General features: G+C 47.5%; 1 protein-coding gene and 1 pseudogene across 2 annotated transcripts in view; one reads left to right on the plus strand and one right to left on the minus strand.

The window, feature by feature from the left end:
* LOC310791474 (metallophosphoesterase MPPED2) overlaps positions 1–20,000 on the minus strand; it is a gene marked incomplete at its 3' end in the record, with an annotated part of 139,694 nt that overhangs the window by 36,165 nt on the left and 83,529 nt on the right. The window lies entirely within an intron of this gene.
* On the plus strand, positions 1,371–2,172 carry LOC310790888 (replication protein A 32 kDa subunit pseudogene; annotated as a pseudogene). The gene has a single exon. The product of its transcript is annotated as a replication protein A 32 kDa subunit pseudogene (transcript).

Below are 20,000 nucleotides of genomic sequence, written 5' to 3' on the forward strand. Positions count from 1 at the left end.
TGAGTCTGTCTGTGTGTGTGTGTGTGTGTGTGTGTGTGTGTGTGTGTGCGTGTCTGTGCGTGCGGTGTGAGTCTCTGTGTGTGAGTGTGAGTTGTGGTGTGAGTGTGAGTGTGAGTGTGTGTGTGTGTGTGTGTGTGTGTGTGTACTCCCAGAGCCCGGGTAGCCTTATTAAAAGGAGCCAAGTGGAGACTCTGGCTGGGTTTTGACAAATGGCCTCTCACCACCAAGGCCACCTCTGCAAACTTTGGGGACGAGGTAGACGGCGAAGTCACAAGGGTGAAGGGTCTGTGTGTGTGTGTGTGTGTGTGTGTGTGTGTATGAGTGTGTGTGTGTGTGTGTGTGTGTGTGTGTGTGTGTCTTGCCCCAGTGCTAATAACCTGTGCCCGGTGACTGATGGAGTGTGGAATGGATTAATCTAGCAGTGGTCATACTGCCAAACGCCCGGGCGCTAAGGGTTAGCCACCAGACTTAGCCCGCTAAGCACAGGCTACAGCCATGGGGACAGGTGGGTGCACACACGCACGCGCGCACACACACACACACACACACACACACACTCTCTCTCTCTCTCTCTCTCTCCCCTGGGCACTGGGCTGCGGCCAGCTGCAGGTTGACCCACAGGCTGTTGCTGTAAAAACAACTGTCTGCTGTACCAGGCTGCACACGCTCCACAGCTGCTGTAACAAGCAGGCCAAGCCATGCCAAGCCAGGCCAAGCCAGGTCAGGCCATGCCATGCCAAGCCAGGCCATGCCAAGTCAGGCCATGCTAGGCCAAGCCATGCCATGCCAGGTCAAGCCAGGCCATTGCCAGGCCAAGCCATGCCAGACCAGGTCAAGCCAGGCCATGCCAGGCCAAACCATGCCATGCCAATCCAGGCCAGGTCAAGCCAGGCCAGGCCAGGTCCGCTCCGGCCTGATTTTAGTTAATAATACAACATTTCAAGAATATTCGATATTTCCAAAATATAAGTGGGCGGGCGGTAGTTAGTCACGATTTCGATTTTGTGGGCTGTCTGTTTGTGACATCATCAGTGATGTCATAAATCAGGAATTGTGATGTCATCAGTGATGTCACTTGAGCAATTGTGTTGTCATCAGTGATGTCACTCGAGCAATTGTGATGTCATCAGTGATGTCATGAATCCTTCCTGGCTGAGGCTATATAAAGGTGGTGGAAGACGCAAGGCCGGAAAGCCATAAGAAGAAGGAGAAGCAGCTGCTCGCGTTAGTCGCTGATCATTTCCATCCAAAAAACGATCATTTTGACCCTCATGTACGATAATTCTCCTGCACTCCTACACTCTTTAAGGTTCAGCCTTCATAACAGTTCAGTTATTTCATTGTTCGTTATAGAAGACGCCAAGAACAACATGTGGAATCAAGCAGGCGACAGTGGAGGATCCAGCCAGTCTCCTGGAGGCTTTGCATCATCTGCTTCCTCCAGGGAGGAGAGAAGAAGTGGAGAACGCGTGCCTCCTACATAACCCCGTGCACCGTGTCTCAGCTGATGTCTGCCCCCCAGGCTGACGAGTCCTTCAGGGTAGGAGAGGTGGAGGTGAACCGGGTCACCGTCGTGGGTGTTATCAGGAACACGGACAGATCCAGGACCAACATCCAGTACAAGGTGGACGACATGACAGCAGCTCCCGTGGACGTGAGGCAGTGGGTGGACAACGAGGACCCCGGTGTGGACAGCAAAGTCCTGCCACCAGGCACTTACGTCAAAGTCTCCGGCAACCTGCGCTCCTTCCAGAATCACAGGTCCCTGGTGGCGTTCAGTGTGAGGCCCCTGGAGGACATGAACGAAATCACCTCCCACATGCTGGAGGTGGTGCAAGCACAGCTGATACACAGCAAACCACAGACCATGGTGGCTGGGGAGTAGACGGAGGTCACGGAGGAATGAACGATAGCGTCATGAACACGGGAGGAGGCTATTCGGGCGCAGACGACATGGCCACCAGGGGGTTGAGCCCAAGTCAGAAGCAGGTGCTGAGTTTGATAAGCGGCTGCCCGGATGCACCAGGCATCAGCATTCAGGACCTGAAGCTGCGACTGAGCACCATCGCTCCGGCTGTCGTCAAACAGGCAGTGGAGTTCCTAAGCGACGAAGGTCACATCTATTTCACTATCGACGAGGACCACTTCAAATCAACAGACGGCGAAGACTAGACACCGACTCCAACGCCTGCGTATACAGCACACTCTCCATTTGAACTACAACTGACAACATCAGAACTAGCAACTTTCTTTCGAACTTTAATCACAAGGCTGTTGGGCTTCCTAGGTGCCATAGGAGCAACTGCACTTGTATGAGTCCTTCTCTGTAAAGGCTCGGTGGTTAATTGAACAACTTGGTGGCTAATTGAATTGTTAATTGGTTTTGGTCAATTGAATTGTTAATTGAATTGTGGTTAATTGAACAACTTGTATAGAGGGAATGCACCGACGCCACGCCCCCTCCAGAACACGCCCCCTCAGCCGGACTGAGCAGCACTAAGTGTCAAATTTCCAAAACAAACAGTGGCTTGCGCCAGGGGTAGTAGCGAAACCACGGCTAATATAAACGATTATCTGCTCAAATTAAAGGCAGTTGGACTCGAATGTGACCCTTACAGCTTGCCAAAGAACCAGTGGTCCATGGACGTAGACATGTGGCCAGGAATAGGGTTTCCTGACATTTATATGTACTTAATATCGACGCCGGGGAAATACACAAACCAAAGCATGAAAGCATACAAGAGCATGGACGCGTGGTCGTACTTCAAGGCTGGATTTGTTGGCGACATTAAAGTAACGAGGACAGCAATGGATATTCTGGTTGTATGTGGAGAGGTAAATATTTATTTTATTACAACTTTTATTAAGAAAAATATAGCATACGCTGTCACTAACACACGCTAGCTTTGTTCAATCATAGTTAACACTGTCACTCATGTAACGTTATATATGTGCAGGTAAAACACAGCCAGAGAATGAAAGCCCTCATTGAAACCCTGGATAGCTGCAGAGAAGACCGGACCGTTTCATTAGCTTTCGGCAGCCTGTAAAAAGATACCTCCGACGCCTTGTTGAATCTATTTTTACAGTCAATGGCACAACAGCACTTTCCCATTTTTGTTGTTTTCTCGCGGAAGCTGAACGCTAAACACCGTGACCCGGCGGCGGCGCCTGGCTTGTTTAGACGTTTTGACACTCACTGCAGCTGAGTGGGCGTACCCGCACTGACTGTCGCGTCCGTGACGTCACGTGCATTCCCTCTATAGTTTTGGCACCTATTCTTCACACATCCTGTTTTACTGCGGTTGCTTCTGCTATTTTGTGAGAGGCCCAGTAGTGTTGCTCTGAGAGACCATGTTAGCAGTCAACACTTTAATGACACATCCCCCCCCCCCCCACTCTAAAGCATTTTGTCATTTTAAACGTTTGGAACAAAATGACTGAATATATTTTTGTTTTCTTGTTTGTGTAACATTTTGCCATCATTAAAATACGTTACAGAATAAATACCTGTGTGTGTGTGTGTGTGTGTGTGTGTGTGTGTGTCTGTGTGATACCTGTGTGTGTGTCTGTGTGTGTGTGTGTGTGTAACAGCAGCAGCAGCAGTAGTCATAAGCCGTTTTCCCACATGCGTACCGGAAAATTACCTGTAAGTCAATATCGGACATTTCCCTTCACACCTCTCCTCTCGCATGTCGGAATCTACCAGCGAAATTGCCTGTATGTGGGGGGCACTGCAGAGCGAGTGGGGAGTGACGTGTCGGCAAAACTCCGAATGGTGAAATAAGTTTGCTCCGTTCACCTGCGTCGCGTTGAAGCACTTACAGACTGGTTTCGTTTGATGTGTCCGGGCTTGCCTTCGCTGTCGGCAACGTAAGCAAAATACTTCCACAATTCGCTTCGTGCATTTGCTTAGTCCCTGTCGGGCTGTGACTGAAGGAGGAGGACGGACTGTGGCCAGAGAGCGAGCAGAGAGGAGAGGGGAAAATCAGCACACCCACACATGAAGCTGACATAGGCTACTGCTCTTATTATCACAAGATCATTTCGCCAGTTTGCTTTAATGTGCGCGAATGATTAGATTATGCCCGCTGGAACATTAAGCAACGTGTGTACAACTCGCCCATGAGAGTGTCGCAGAAAATGACTGCACCCGTTTCTCACTAGTATCCGCTAAAGCGCATACCGCTCTTCTGACTGGGTCGAAAGTGGTGAAATGTCGGGGACGACGGGGTCGCGCTTATACCGGCACGGCGCCTTTCTCACATGCAGGCATTAGACCACGTTCCGGTCATTTTGCGGTACAAAGCGCATGTGGGAAAAGGGCTATAGTAGTAATATTAGTAGTAGCAGTAGACCCTGATGACCCTGGTGTAATTCCCAGCCTGTGGATATGTGAGGTGGGGTTTGGGAATAAGAGGAGGGGTGTGTGTGTGTGTGTGTGTGTGTGTGTGTGTGTGTGTGTGTGTGTGTGTGTGTGTGTGTGTGTGTGTAGGGGGTGTGTGTGTTATGGGACATGTGAACATGGCATCCCAGCACTTTGAAATATGGATCTGTCAGAAAGCCGGGCCGGGCTGGAGAAACCCGAGCCCACAACCTGGGCCCAGCTCGCCCCATTCAGAGAGTCAGAGTGGAAGGACCCATTCAACCTGCCCAGAGAAGCAGGGACGAGGGTCCCATTACCTAGCTACCCCCCTCCTCCTCCACCTCAACCTCCATGAACCAGATCCTGTAGAACAATGCAGGACAGAATGAGGGGACATAGCAGTGAGTTAGTTCCATTTACAGATGATTTTTGGGGCATTTTTTACGAAGGCGTATATTATTTCTAACGGAAAAAAAAAGAAAGTCTGAATTTCTGAGATAAAAGTCAGACAGTTGTGAGAAAAAGAATGTCAGAAATTTGCAAGGGAAAAAAGTGGAAAAATCTTTTTTGGCATATTTTGGTTCCCTTTGAAAAACAGCATCAAAAACGTGCATTTCCCAATTTCCCCCTGTGGGATCATTAAAGTATTTCTGAATCTGTATCTGAAGCAAGTGTGAAGACGACTCCACATCTCCACAGCAGATTGAGCACAACACAGCTATCATAGACTTTACTTTTCTAGATAGAGAAATTAACGAAGTTTGGTCGGTTTTCATTCACAGTGCGCACAAATTTCCCACGTTCATCTCCAAAATGACATTTTTCTTTGGGTTACTGTTACCCCTCTACGCCGGCTGCAGTGAAAAAAAAAAAGAACGAAAAAAAAAAAGCTCTCAATATTAGATTTAAAGATTTGCTGATGCGGACGATTTTTCACCGAGGGAGAGAGAGACAGCGTGACAGAAACACAGAGAAAGACAGTGAGAACGTGGGGGGGGGGGGGGGGGGGGGGGGCACCCATTCAACCTGCACAGAGAAGCAGGAACGAGGGTCCCATTACCTAGCTAGCTTCCCCCCTCCTCCCAGCCTCCTCCACCCCCACCTCCATGAACCAGATCCTGCAGAACAATGCGGGGTAGAGGGGTGAAGCAGCAGTGCAGGCAGGCAGGCGGGAGCATAATATCTCTGGGAAAGAAGCCAGCGAGCTTTCCTTACTGACAAGAACTGACTGACGAGGAGGTTTCATTTCAAACCCCGCCCCCCCCACCCGCAAATGAGACAAGGTGATTTGAAATGGAAGAAATTCAGTACAGGAAGTGTGCTTTTCAAAGCACAAAAAAAAAAAAACGCCTAGTAGTAGGACTACTTTGAATACTTTTTGCTTTTCTTCCGCGACACAGCGGCGATATAGCTTCAGGTCTGGAAGTTAATTGAAAAGCCGTTGAAGAAGCGGTTTGAACAGTTCAAACGTTCCGTTTCTGCCGTACAATATGAGGGGGAGGTAAACACATGAGAGGAACGTTGTGTTTCAGCCTCTGCCGGCCCGGTGTTGTGCTTTTGAAGGTGGGCCGTGGGAAAACTAGTTTGAGAGGCTTTAACACAAGTTGGCTTACTGTTCACTAGGCATGTAATGATACACTCAACTCACGATTCGCGATACTGAGTTTTCGATACGATTTTCGCAAAGTTTTTGGGTGTCGATTTTTTGCTGTCTCGCGATTTATTGTTACAACCCTACTTGTTACAATTAAAAGAAATGTGTCTGGAGAAAATAAAAAACAGCAAAATGTTGAATGTTATAGAACAGTAGCCACACAGTCTAGACACGTCTGTACTGTATGGATTACTGCTGACACGATTAGCTGATTCATCTATTTGTGAATAGTCCGAAAATTAATCAATACAATTATTATTATTATTTTTTTGCTGCTGGTAAGACAAACAATTTGAAGAATAATTTTGGTCTCTGATAACTTGTGGTGGGCATTTGCTATTGTTTTTTTTAACATTTTACTAATGGAGATAGTAGTTTCATCCTCTCCTGAGGAGAAGCTGCAGGTTCTCACAGCACAGCGTGGAGCTTAGCGGGGGCACTGACACGACAGGCAGAGTGGTCCGTGGCTAGGGGTCAGAGGTCAGGGGTCGATGGAGGCGACAGGAAGGGCCTGCAGAGTGAAGCCTGCCCCGCGCAGACACATGGTACCCTGTCTTGTCCACAGCTATTGTCTCCACCTTACAACGAGTGGATGTTAGCGAGGGCAACGCAGACGCGGCTGCAACAATAGGCACAGGAAGGCACACACACACTGGCATTGTTGCTCCCACGGGTTTGTATACAAAGAGGCGGAACTGGGACAAAACGCGACACACACACAACCAAACACACACGCTGCCTCCACAAAAGGGCTCAGCTGTGCAGACACACCCGTCAATATGTAGACCACAAAGCTCTCAAGTTCATTTCACCATCCAAAGAACCGCAGCGACCCAAACCAGGATAGGCTTTTATCATGGAGAGTGAAGCCAAAACCCAGTTGACCCCTTTTACCCCTACATCAGAATCTGATCAGAACCAGAATCACCTTTATTGGCCAAGTATGTAGCTTACACATACAAGGGATTTGACTCCGGTTTGCGTTTCTCTCAAAGTACTTAACTCACCCGGTAGAGTAAAATAGACGATAGAAAATACTATGCTTTGGGGGTGATTGACAGGTCGCCTGTCCAGTGATTGCGTAGCTTGCCAATCACGGACCAATAGAATGCGCGGCTGCTGCGCCTCTGGGAAACCCCCCCATCTCTGGTGAGCTGCGCACGAACCCCAAGATGGCGACAGGCCACACTAGGGATTCCAAAAAATGGTAGGCTATGTCCATATATTTACTGTCTATGGGTTAGTCCTTGGATGGGAGACCAGCTGGTGCTGGAAGTGGTGTTGGATGAGCAGTCCCAATGCCCCAGGGCAGAGACGGGGACTCTGTCCTAGAGTGAGCCCCATTCTTCGGATGAGATGTTAAACCGAGGTTCTGACTCTCTGTGGTCCAGTAGGGGTGTAACTCCGGTGCCCTTGGGGGTTTAACCCCTGGTCCCCTGGGGGGGTGTAACCCCGGTTCACTGGGGGGTGTAATCCCGGTTCACTGGGGGGTGTAACCCCGGTGCACTGGGGGGTGTAACCCCGGTGCACTGGGGGGTGTAACCCCGGTGCACTGACTAAATTCCCACACAGGCCTTCCTTCGATCATGGCCACCTAATCATAGAGACACTGCATGAAATAGGCCACGCCCATCACGGGGGAAAAGCTCCGTTCATTTCCACACACCAGCGTCATTTTCCTTGAATTAAACATAGCTAAAAGCTGTTGTGTGGTGGGGCTGCACAGACAACAAATGTAAAAAATCGTCAGTTAAAGTTTTTTTTTGTACTCCAGAGGAAAACAAGGAAGCCATTGAGAATTGGCGAGAAGAAAAATGTGGATGTTGCTGTCAATGAAGTAAGTTGGAGTGTTCATCTTCTCTATATATGATCTTTGTGTCCAACACCCGACCATGCACGCGACATAGGAGAACGCCAGGATTGGACGGGAGTTTGTGTTTTCCCCCGTTTTGGGCGTGGTTTCTGAATGATGACGCGCTCCGCAGTGTCTCTATCCCTTGATATTTAATTTGCTCTTTCAGTCCTCAACTCTCCATCGTGATAGCTGATGTGTGGTGAGCGTTCTGGCTCAACCCGGCTGCCGTGCATCACCCAGGTGGCTGCTCTGCTGTTGAGTTTTTCTAATGCTTTGAGAAGCACAAGCCGAGTGCCATCCACTTCCATTATATTCGGGAGAAGGCAGACATCTCTATATAGCCGATATCTCCAAAACTCGGTAACTCCCACCATAACGACCTAGAGATGGATGAATAGGTGAGATGAAAAATATGTATTCTTGATTTTTTTTAGGGTGAGTTGCTCCTTGTAACGCGTATCAGATTGTAGTTTCTCATGCTGTGTGTGTTTGCTGAGGCTGATCACACTGAAGGTCACAGTTCACCACCTTGTTGTTCAGCACACTACATCACTGCTGACAGCCCAGTGCTCCTACCACCCAGACGCTGTGGTGGGCTGTGTGTTTTGGGGGGTGGGGGGCAGACTGTGTGTTTTGGGGGGTGGGTGGGGGCAGACTCTGTGTGGTGGGGTGGGGGTGTTGGGGGGTGGGGCTGGGGGTGTTGGGGGGTGGGGGCAGATAAGCAGTCTTGTCCTCGCCACCTCTGCTGTGCGGAGGTCAGCAGGAAGGAAGTGGAGTGCGGCGGGCGATGTGAATGCTATCGCAGCACAGCAGAGCCCGCTAGGCTAGGCTAGGCTAGGCTAGCTGGCTGCTGCCCTGGAGTTTATGGAGCTGTCGTTAGCGCTGTGATTGATGGCTCGCTACGGACAACCCACATCTCCCGCCTGCGCCGCCGAGCCGCATGGCATGGTCAAGCAAATGGGAGTGTGTGTGTGTGTTTGTGTGTGTGTGTTAGTGTCTGTGTGTGTTTGTGTGTGTGTGTGTGTGTGTGTGTGTGTGTGTGTGTGTGTTAGTGTCAGTGTGTGTGTGTTAGTGTCTGTGTGTGTTTGGGTTTGTGTGTAGAGCACGACAACAAAAATCTATCCTGAAAAATAATTGATTCTGGCCGTGGTACTCTCTCTCCCTTATGACATTCCCTTTTTTGGTAACCCGTGGGAACCTTTAAAGATGATTATTTGGGGCATTTTGACGACAGTGTATTATTCTAAGGAGAAAAAACTGAATTTTTGAGATTCAAGTCAGAAAAAGAATCTCCGAAATTTGCGAGAGAAAACTTGGGAAAATCCTATCTTTGGCATATTTTTGGTTGACTCTGAAAGACATCATCAACCAGGTGGAAGATGTCTCCACAGCAATGACCATAACACACGGGCATCAGGTTTACTACTTTATCTACATCGTGAAATTAAGTTCATCAAGTTGGTAGGTTTTCATTCACAGTATTTTCCCCACAAATTTCTGTCTTAGATTCCCAACCCCCGGCTGCAATATATATATATATATCCTACAATAGCTCTCAATATTAAGACTTAAATATTTGCTGATATGGACACTTTTTCAGTGAGTGACAGAAATAGAGAGAAAGACAGTGAGAAAGTAAGAAAGAAAAGTGCACAAAGTAGAATTCTATGGGTAGACAGTCGTCAGTCTATTACTGACAACGTAGATGCATACTCAATTCCTTAAACCGACATATTCTATATTCAATCAATAATTTTACGGCTCAATAAGACCTATAGACCTAAAAGTATATGTAAAGAATCCTCATCCAGTGCAGAAGAGAGCGGGCTTGCGGACGGACAATCTAGAGGCCGGTAACACCTCCCGTATCATATTTTCCCCATTTCACTCCTCCATCTTAAATCATTCATGCGTCGTCCTTCTAAAATTAAATAAACAAATAATAATTAAATAAATAAAGGAAACTCAGCAGTGCCTGAACCTCGTTTCTCCCAATAGAGAGCCAAAGTGGAACGTCACTTCCTGCTTCAGCACTGTACCAGAGATTTCCTTCCGCCATTTATTTTCCCATCGACATTTCGTAAAATGCTTATAAAAAGAGTTTTACTGGTTCACCAAACGGTTCAGATATATTTAGAAACGGGAGAGATCGCATCACATTTCACTCGGACCAAAACGTAAAAAAATGCGGGTTTCAAGAAAATATTTCTTCAATGTTGTTGTTTTTTTTGTTTTGGGGTCCGAATGAAATGTTCTATGGTCTCTCCCGATTCTAAATATAGCTGAACCGTTTGGTTCGACCAAGGAAAACTATTTTTATATGCATTTTACGAAATGTCTATGGGAAAATAAATTGCGGAAGAAAATCTCTGGTACGGTGCTGAAGCAGGAAGTGAGGTTCACTTTGCCTCTCTATATATACACCTGTCCTCTCTGCCTATCAAAGCACTTAGCGTCTCCCCTGTCGTGTCGGGGCTTGTTGTCACCGGTGACTTTACTTATTCATTTCTGTGGGCTTCAGCTGTGCCAGCAGCACTTAGTTAGGTGACCTTCCCCCCTCAGTGAGACACACAGAATAACAGCCAGGAGAGTAGCTATACTTTGAGCACACGTTTATGTCTGGAACGGCTTCGGAGGGTAAAAGGTTCTGCTAAGCTAATGCAGCGGCGGCGCGGCAGGCCCGGGGAACGCACACGGCTCCTCTGCTTCTCAAATATTCATCCTCTCATAGCGTGACGCACAGCGTGACGCGCAAAGCGAGAGTGAGTCCTCCGCTGGGCCCAGGGACCCCGCGCTACACACACACACGCACGCACACACACACACACGCACACGCACACACACGCATGCACGCACACACACTCTGCAGGACAAACACGAGACACAAACAAACAGATGGCAGGTTCTGAACGCTCCCGCTCCACATGGGAAAGACACGCGTGCGTTGATGTTCAGAAGCCTGGCTGGGGAGCAGACTGCAGCTCCTCTGCATATCGTCTCTTGCCTGAGGCAGCGTTCAAGACAAGTCACCATGTCTCCAGTCCAGGTCGAGTCTCCAGGTCTCCGTGTTCCAGTGTTCCAGTCCCCATTACTGAGTCAGAGCTACTGAACATGAGCGTGAATCCCATGTAGTGGAACATATACGCCTGTACTGCCCTTGCACAAAATTGAATAATGTCACGGTATTAATTTTATATATATATATATATATTTTGCAGGGTCACAGACAGAACTGTATTCCTGGCCAGGTGCCGCTGAGCCTTCTTTCCGGCTTGGAGCACTGGAGCAGCCTCCTCACGTGGTGTCACACAGACTAATCTGGGCTCGTTAGTCTCCCCTGCGCCGCCCCCCGCTGCACCTCGACTGATCAGGCCGAGAGCGCTCCCTCTACTCCTCCGTACCTGCAGACCGGCTCCAGCGTCTGGACTGGCACACATCAGCTTCATCTACTGTGATGGCATCTTGCTTCCTGCTTTGTCTGCTATTGGTTCAGACTCAAACCAATAGATTGGTAAGATGGAGTTGTCGTGTGATCTTGATTTAATCTGAATCCAGCTGGCTCGCAAGGTCAACAAAACCACGGTGTCTTCTTGAAATATGAAACAGGGTTTTCAACGCTGCCCCATGTGGCCATGCTGCCACACTTAAGTTACGAGGTGAACCTTGGGAGGCTAAATGTAAAGGTGGAACACTGCCGTTCATTCCTACCTGCTGACCTGCTGTACAGTGAGCAGCACTGGTATCTATTTATCATGACTCGCTATATAAGCTATTCATTAGCGAAGCCGCTAACGCACAGAAGCATTAGCCGCCATGCTATTCATATCCCGTTAGTTAGGCGTGCCTGTGCTGCTAACATGCCGCGACATGCTATTCATTCTCCAGGTACAAGAGGGAGGTGACCCTGTTTCAGAAGGCTGACGTGTGTGTTTAACAGGTTCAGATAGGAACAGATGTACAGTGGTGTTTACACTGTCACATCTCTGAGTGTGGTTTCAGAAGGCTGACGTGTGTGTTTAACAGGTTCAGAGAGGAAGAGGGTGTACAGTGTGTTTACACTGTCACAATCTCTGAGTGTGTTTCAGAAGGCTGACGTGTGTGTTTAACAGGTTTCAGAGAGGAACAGATGTACAGTGTGTTTACACTGTCACATCTCTGAGTGTGTGTTCAGAAGGCTGACGTTGTGTGTTTAACAGGTTCAGAGGAGGAAACAGATGTACAGTGTGTTTACCACTGTCACATCTCTGGAGTGTGTTTCAGGAAGGCTGACGTGTGTGTTTAACAGGTTCAGAGGAACAGATGTACAGTGTGTTTACACTGTCACATCTCTGAGTGTGTTTCAGAAGGCTGACGTGTGTGTTTAACAGGTTCAGAGAGGAACAGAGGTACAGTGTGTTTACACTGTCACATCTCTGAGTCTGTTTCAGAAGGCTGACGTGTGTGTTTAACAGGTTCAGAGAGGAAGAGGTGTACAGTGTGTTTACACTGTCACATCTCTGAGTCTGTTTCAGAAGGCTGACTGTGTGTGTTTAACAGGTTCAGAGAGGAAGAGATGTACAGTGTGTTTACACTGTCACATCTCAGTCTGTTTCAGAAGGTCTGACGTGTGTGTTTAACAGGTTCAGAGAGGAAGAGATGTACAGTGTGTATACACTGTCACATCTCTGAGTCTGTTTCAGAAGGCTGACGTGTGTGTTTAACAGGTTCAGGTTCGGGGGGGGGGGGTGTTGGGGGGGCTCGGCCAAGCTGTGTGTGTGTGGGTGGGGGGGGGGGGGGGGCTCGCCAACGCTGTGTGTGTGTGGAGGGGGGGGGGGGGGGGGGTTGGGGGGCTCGGCCGTGCTGTGTGTGTGTTGTGTGTGTGTGTGTGGTGGGGGAGGGAGGGGTGGGTTGGGGGGCTCGGCCAAAGCTGTGTGTGTGTGTGTGTATGTGTGTACGTATGTGTGTGTGTGTGTGTGTATGTGTGTGTGTGTGTGTGTGTGTGTGGGGGTGGGGGGGGGGGGGGGCGTGCTGTTTGTTTCACAGGTCATTAAATTTATGCCGCAGCTCTAATGTTCATTACAGCAGCAGGCTGGCCAGGCCTCTCTGCACACACTCACTGCTTCTATACCTCCACCACATCACTCCTCTAACTCGATCTCCTCATCCCTCACTCCTCATCCCTCTCTCTCTCTCCTCATCCCTCACTCCTCTCTCTCTCTCTCTCTCTCTCCTCATCCCTCACTCCTCTCTCTCTCTCTCTCTCTCTCCTCATCCCTCACTCCTCTCTCTCTCTCCTCATCCCTCACTCCTCTCTCTCTCTCCTCATCCCTCACTCCTCTCTCTCCTCATCCCTCACTCCTCCTCTCTCTCTCTCTCCTCATTCCCTCACTCCTCTCTCTCTCTCTCTCTCTCCTCTCTCTCCTCATACCTCACTCCTCTCTCTCTCCCTCATCCCCTCACTCCTCTCTCTCTCTCCTCATCCCTCACTCCTCTCTCTCTCTCTCTCTCTCCTCATCCCTCACTCCTCTCTCTCTCTCTCCTCGTCCCTCACTCTCTCTCTCTCCTCATCCCTCACTCCTCTCTCTCTCCTCATCCTTCACTCCTCTCTCTCTCTCTCTCCTCATCCCTCGCTCCTCTCCTCTCTCTCCTCCTCCCTCACTCCTCTATCTCCTCATCCCTCGCTCCTCTCTCTCTCTCGCCTCATCCCTCACTCCTTCTCTCTCTCCTCATCCCTCACTCTTCTCTCTCTATTGCTCTGCATCCCTCGCTCCTTCTCTCCTCATCCTTGCTCCTCTCTTCTCATCCCCTCACTCCTTCTCTCTCTCTCCCCTTCTCAATCCCTTGCTCCTTCTCTCTCTCTCCTCATCCTTCACTCCTCTCTCTCTCCCCTCCTCATCCCTCGCTCCTTCTCTCTCTCTTCTCATCCCTCACTCCTTCTTTCCTTCAGACAGGAAAGGTGGAGAGAGAGAGAGAGAGAGAAGAGAGAGAGAGAGAGAGAGGGGGATGAAATGCAACAAAGGACCTCGGGTCAGATTCGAACCCGCGTCGGCCGCACGAAGGGGCGGGCCTCCGTCATACGCGTGCTACCAGGTGAGCCACCTAACCAGGACGCACGATACGTTGCTATTTTCAAATACCCCGAGATACCATATGACCTTATGACTGCTCAACCCTACTTCAGAGAGATACCATATGACCTTATGACTGCCCTACCCTACTTCAGAGAGATACCATATGACCTTATGACTGCTCAACCCTACTTCAGAGATACCATATGACCTTATGACTGCTCAACCCTACTTCAGAGAGATACCATATGACCTTATGACTGCTCAACCCTACTTCAGAGATACCATATGACCTTATGACTGCTCAACCCTACTTCAGAGATACCATATGACCTTATGACTGCTCAACCCGACTCAGAGATACCATATGACCTTATGACTGCTCAACCCTACTTCAGAGAGATACCATATGACCTTATGACTGCTCAACCCTACTTCAGAGATACCATATGACCTTATGACTGCCCTACCCTACTTCAGATACCATATGACCTTATGACTGCTCAACCCTACTTCAGAGATACCATATGACCTTATGACTGCCCTACCCTACTTCAGAGATACCATATGACCTTATGACTGCCCTACCCTACTTCAGAGAGATACCATATGACCTTATGACTGCCCTACCCTACTTCAGAGAGATACCATATGACCTTATGACTGCCCTACCCTACTTCAGAGATACCATATGACCTTATGACTGCCCTACCCTACTTCAGAGATACCATATGACCTTATGACTGCCCTACCCTACTTCAGAGAGATACCATATGACCTTATGACTGCTCAACCCTACTTCAGAGATACCATATGACCTTATGACTGCCCTACCCTACTTCAGAGATACCATATGACCTTATGACTGCCCTACCCTACTTCAGAGAGATACCATATGACCTTATGACTGCTCAACCCTACTTCAGAGAGATACCATATGACCTTATGACTGCTCAACCCTACTTCAGAGATACCATATGACCTTATGACTGCCCTACCCTACTTCAGAGAGATACCATATGACCTTATGACTGCTCAACCCTACTTCAGAGAGATACCATATGACCTTATGACTGCCCTACCCTACTTCAGAGATACCATATGACCTTATGACTGCCCTACCCTACTTCAGAGATACCATATGACCTTATGACTGCCCTACCCTACTTCAGAGAGATACCATATGACCTTATGACTGCCCTACCCTACTTCAGAGATACCATATGACCTTATGACTGCCCTACCCTACTTCAGAGAGATACCATATGACCTTATGACTGCCCTACCCTACTTCAGAGATACCATATGACCTTATGACTGCTCAACCCTACTTCAGAGAGATACCATATGACCTTATGACTGCCCTACCCTACTTCAGAGATACCATATGACCTTATGACTGCCCTACCCTACTTCAGAGAGATACCATATGACCTTATGACTGCCCTACCCTACTTCAGAGAGATACCATATGACCTTATGACTGCCCTACCCTACTTCAGAGATACCATATGACCTTATGACTGCCCTACCCTACTTCAGAGAGATACCATATGACCTTATGACTGCCCTACCCTACTTCAGAGATACCATATGACCTTATGACTGCCCTACCCTACTTCAGAGATACCATATGACCTTATGACTGCCCTACCCTACTTCAGAGATACCATATGACCTTATGACTGCCCTACCCTACTTCAGAGAGATACCATATGACCTTATGACTGCCCTACCCTACTTCAGAGATACCATATGACCTTATGACTGCCCTACCCTACTTCAGAGATACCATATGACCTTATGACTGCCCTACCCTACTTCAGAGATACCATATGACCTTATGACTGCCCTACCCTACTTCAGAGAGATACCATATGACCTTATGACTGCCCTACCCTACTTCAGAGATACCATATGACCTTATGACTGCCCTACCCTACTTCAGAGATACCATATGACCTTATGACTGCTCAACCCTACTTCAGAGAGATACCATATGACCTTATGACTGCTCAACCCTACTTCAGAGAGATACCATATGACCTTATGACTGCCCTACCCTACTTCAGAGATACCATATGACCTTATGACTGCCCTACCCTACTTCAGAGATACCATATGACCTTATGACTGCCCTACCCTACTTCAGATACCATATGACCTTATGACTGCTCAACCCTACTTCAGAGATACCATATGACCTTATGACTGCTCAACCCTACTTCAGAGAAATACCATATGACCTTATGACTGCTCAACCCTACTTCAGAGAAATACCATATGACCTTATGACTGCTCAACCCTACTTCAGAGATACCATATGACCTTATGACTGCCCTACCCTACTTCAGAGATACCATATGACCTTATGACTGCTCAACCCTACTTCAGAGAGATACCATATGACCTTATGACTGCCCTACCCTACTTCAGAGATACCATATGACCTTATGACTGCCCTACCCTACTTCAGATACCATATGACCTTATGACTGCCCTACCCTACTTCAGAGATACCATATGACCTTATGACTGCCCTACCCTACTTCAGAGATACCATATGACCTTATGACTGCCCTACCCTACTTCAGATACCATATGACCTTATGACTGCCCTACCCTACTTCAGAGATACCATATGACCTTATGACTGCCCTACCCTACTTCAGAGAGATACCATATGACCTTATGACTGCCCTACCCTACTTCAGATACCATATGACCTTATGACTGCCCTACCCTACTTCAGATACCATATGACCTTATGACTGCCCTACCCTACTTCAGAGATACCATATGACCTTATGACTGCCCTACCCTACTTCAGATACCATATGACCTTATGACTGCCCTACCCTACTTCAGAGATACCATATGACCTTATGACTGCTCAACCCTACTTCAGAGATACCATATGACCTTATGACTGCCATACCCTACTTCAGAGATACCATATGACCTTATGACTGCTCAACCCTACTTCAGAGATACCATATGACCTTATGACTGCCCTACCCTACTTCAGAGATACCATATGACCTTATGACTGCTCAACCCTACTTCAGAGATACCATATGACCTTATGACTGCCCTACCCTACTTCAGATACCATATGACCTTATGACTGCCCTACCCTACTTCAGATACCATATGACCTTATGACTGCTCAACCCTACTTCAGATACCATATGACCTTATGACTGCCCTACCCTACTTCAGAGAGATACCATATGACCTTATGACTGCCCTACCCTACTTCAGAGATACCATATGACCTTATGACTGCTCAACCCTACTTCAGATACCATATGACCTTATGACTGCTCAACCCTACTTCAGATACCATATGACCTTATGACTGCCCTACCCTACTTCAGATACCATATGACCTTATGACTGCCCTACCCTACTTCAGATACCATATGACCTTATGACTGCTCAACCCTACTTCAGAGATACCATATGACCTTATGACTGCTCAACCCTACTTCAGATACCATATGACCTTATGACTGCCCTACCCTACTTCAGATACCATATGACCTTATGACTGCTCAACCCTACTTCAGAGATACCATATGACCTTATGACTGCTCAACCCTACTTCAGATACCATATGACCTTATGACTGCCCTACCCTACTTCAGATACCATATGACCTTATGACTGCCCTACCCTACTTCAGATACCATATGACCTTATGACTGCCCTACCCTACTTCAGATACCATATGACCTTATGACTGCCCTACCCTACTTCAGATACCATATGACCTTATGACTGCTCAACCCTACTTCAGATACCATATGACCTTATGACTGCTCAACCCTACTTCAGAGATGTGGCTTTTCATCTGTAGCTGCTCCACGACGCCCCAAACCCTGCTGGCAGGAGTCCGTTTGGCCAAGTCCACATCCAGAGACAGAGCCGCTCTCTGCTCAGGCTTAGCGCTCTGCTAATTCCACTTCTGTTGTCAACAAAGCGGCCTCACCCTGCTGCAAGCTAACGCAGGCTACAGGTTGGCACGATGGAGCCCAGGCACACACAGCATGATGGTGTTTTACATGGATGTCAACCTCGCTGAGCACCGGCTTAAAGCGTCAACAGCAGGGATTTATGGAACAGGAGGACATGAGGAGCTAACTGAGACTCCTTTCATCTCTACCAGCATGTGGCTGCTGTACAGATCCAAAGTCCCGCCCCTTCCTGTAGGGCCCTATGCGAACCAGCGTCTGAAAAATATGAAGAGTGGCGACTGGTGAGAGACAATACGTTTTTTTGGATCCCGTTTGAATTGTGCCATGAGGTACACATATATGATGTTTGTCAATTTGAAAGATAACTTACAAGTCAAGAAAGTGGCAGTTTGTTGTAAAACTGTTGCACTATAAGTTATAAATCAGAAAGACGACACACGAGTAGGCATGGGTCGATTTCCGGTTTGGTTCGGTGTACGAGCCCAAACCGGTTTGATCACGTGCGAACCGGAAAAAATAAATAAATAGTGCCAATCCATTCTGATTGCACTATTTTTCGTATTAGCCTCTTCTCAAGTTGCACTAGTAGGCAAAAGTCGTATTTTGTTTATTATGTTGATGTTTGAAGAAAAGTTCAGCTGAATAGTTATGAGAAATAAAAACAGTGTGTTGTTACAGTTAAATGGTTCTGCTTATTTTATTCAGTGTTAGTGCTGGTTGGCATACCAGCTTAGAGGTGCATTATCGCCACCAACTGCAGTCATTTATGGGCTACACTAAAAAAAAAATATGTATATATATATATTTTTTTAAATTCGATATACCGGTTTGATATTTTTTGGGGGGAAATATCGAACAGGTTTCAAAATTTTCAAACCGACCCATGCCTACACACGAGTGACGTCTGCCCCGCCAGGCTGTGTTGGTGTTGGTGTGAGGTTTATTGCTTGAGCGGTTTCATACAAAACTAAACGTTACGTTTCAGTTTTACGACAAACTGCTGCTTCCTTGACAAGCAAAGTTATCTTGTAAATTGAGGAAAAATCACAACAAATTATTTCCTCTCGGTTGTTCACCATCTCCCATATTTTTCAGAGGCTGGTGTCTAGTCGAAGCAGGAAGTATGCTGTGACCTTTGCTCTCTATTGTTTTCACCTCGTGAGTCTGTGTGTCCTGGAGACACCTGGGCGGCGGTGGGTTTGAATCTCCACCCGGGTGCGTTAATATAGTAATGTCATCTAGTAAAAATGTGTCGTATGATGTATGTAACCTATGTTGTGTGTAGATATATGATGTCATATATGACTGTGATGATGCTATGTGAAGCGCTTTGAGACATGCTTGTATGATAAGGGGCTATAACCATAACTGAACTGTAGGGCTAGGTATTGGCAAGGACCTCACGATACGTATCACGATACATGGGTCACGATACGATCATATCACGATACATTGCGATACAATACATATTGCGATATATTGCAATACTCTACATCATTTACTGAAAATTAGATTCGCTGTGTACCACCTGGGTAGTGTAATAATATGTACGTCACTTTATATTGATAACTTAGTGGACAAATTGAGTCAAAACTACTGGAGTGTTGAGTGTGTCACTGAACACACTGAAATAAAAAGTATTTTTATTGTGTCACTGAACACACGGCTGTACCAAAAATCGATATGGCGATATATCACGCTATTTTTCTGAAATATCGATACAGTATTGCGGAAAGAAATATTGTGATATATATATATATATATACAGTATACTGTATATATATATATTTTTTATATCATGATTTATTGCACTGCCCTACTGAACTGATCCTATTGTAGCGGGAACTACCATAGAAGTGGGTTTGCCAAACTTCATTCATACTGACGTTTTATTTGGTTGCCAACTCGCGCACGGCTATGGCGTAATCGCGTGTGCAGGCACGTCAGAGTTTCTGAAATGTGCCGTTCCAAAGCGGTTACATGGAGCCCTCAGCGGGAAGCGTATCAAACAATTTCACTCTGGAGGGTGGTTCCAAAATGTGTCGTTTCCTAAGCGCGAATCCGCCGTCGCCGTCTAAAAGGGAGGCACTAACGATAA

The sequence above is a fragment of the Poromitra crassiceps genome (assembly GCF_964638095.1).
Source record: "Poromitra crassiceps genome assembly, chromosome: 16".
Classification (NCBI taxonomy): Eukaryota; Metazoa; Chordata; class Actinopteri; order Beryciformes; family Melamphaidae; genus Poromitra; species Poromitra crassiceps.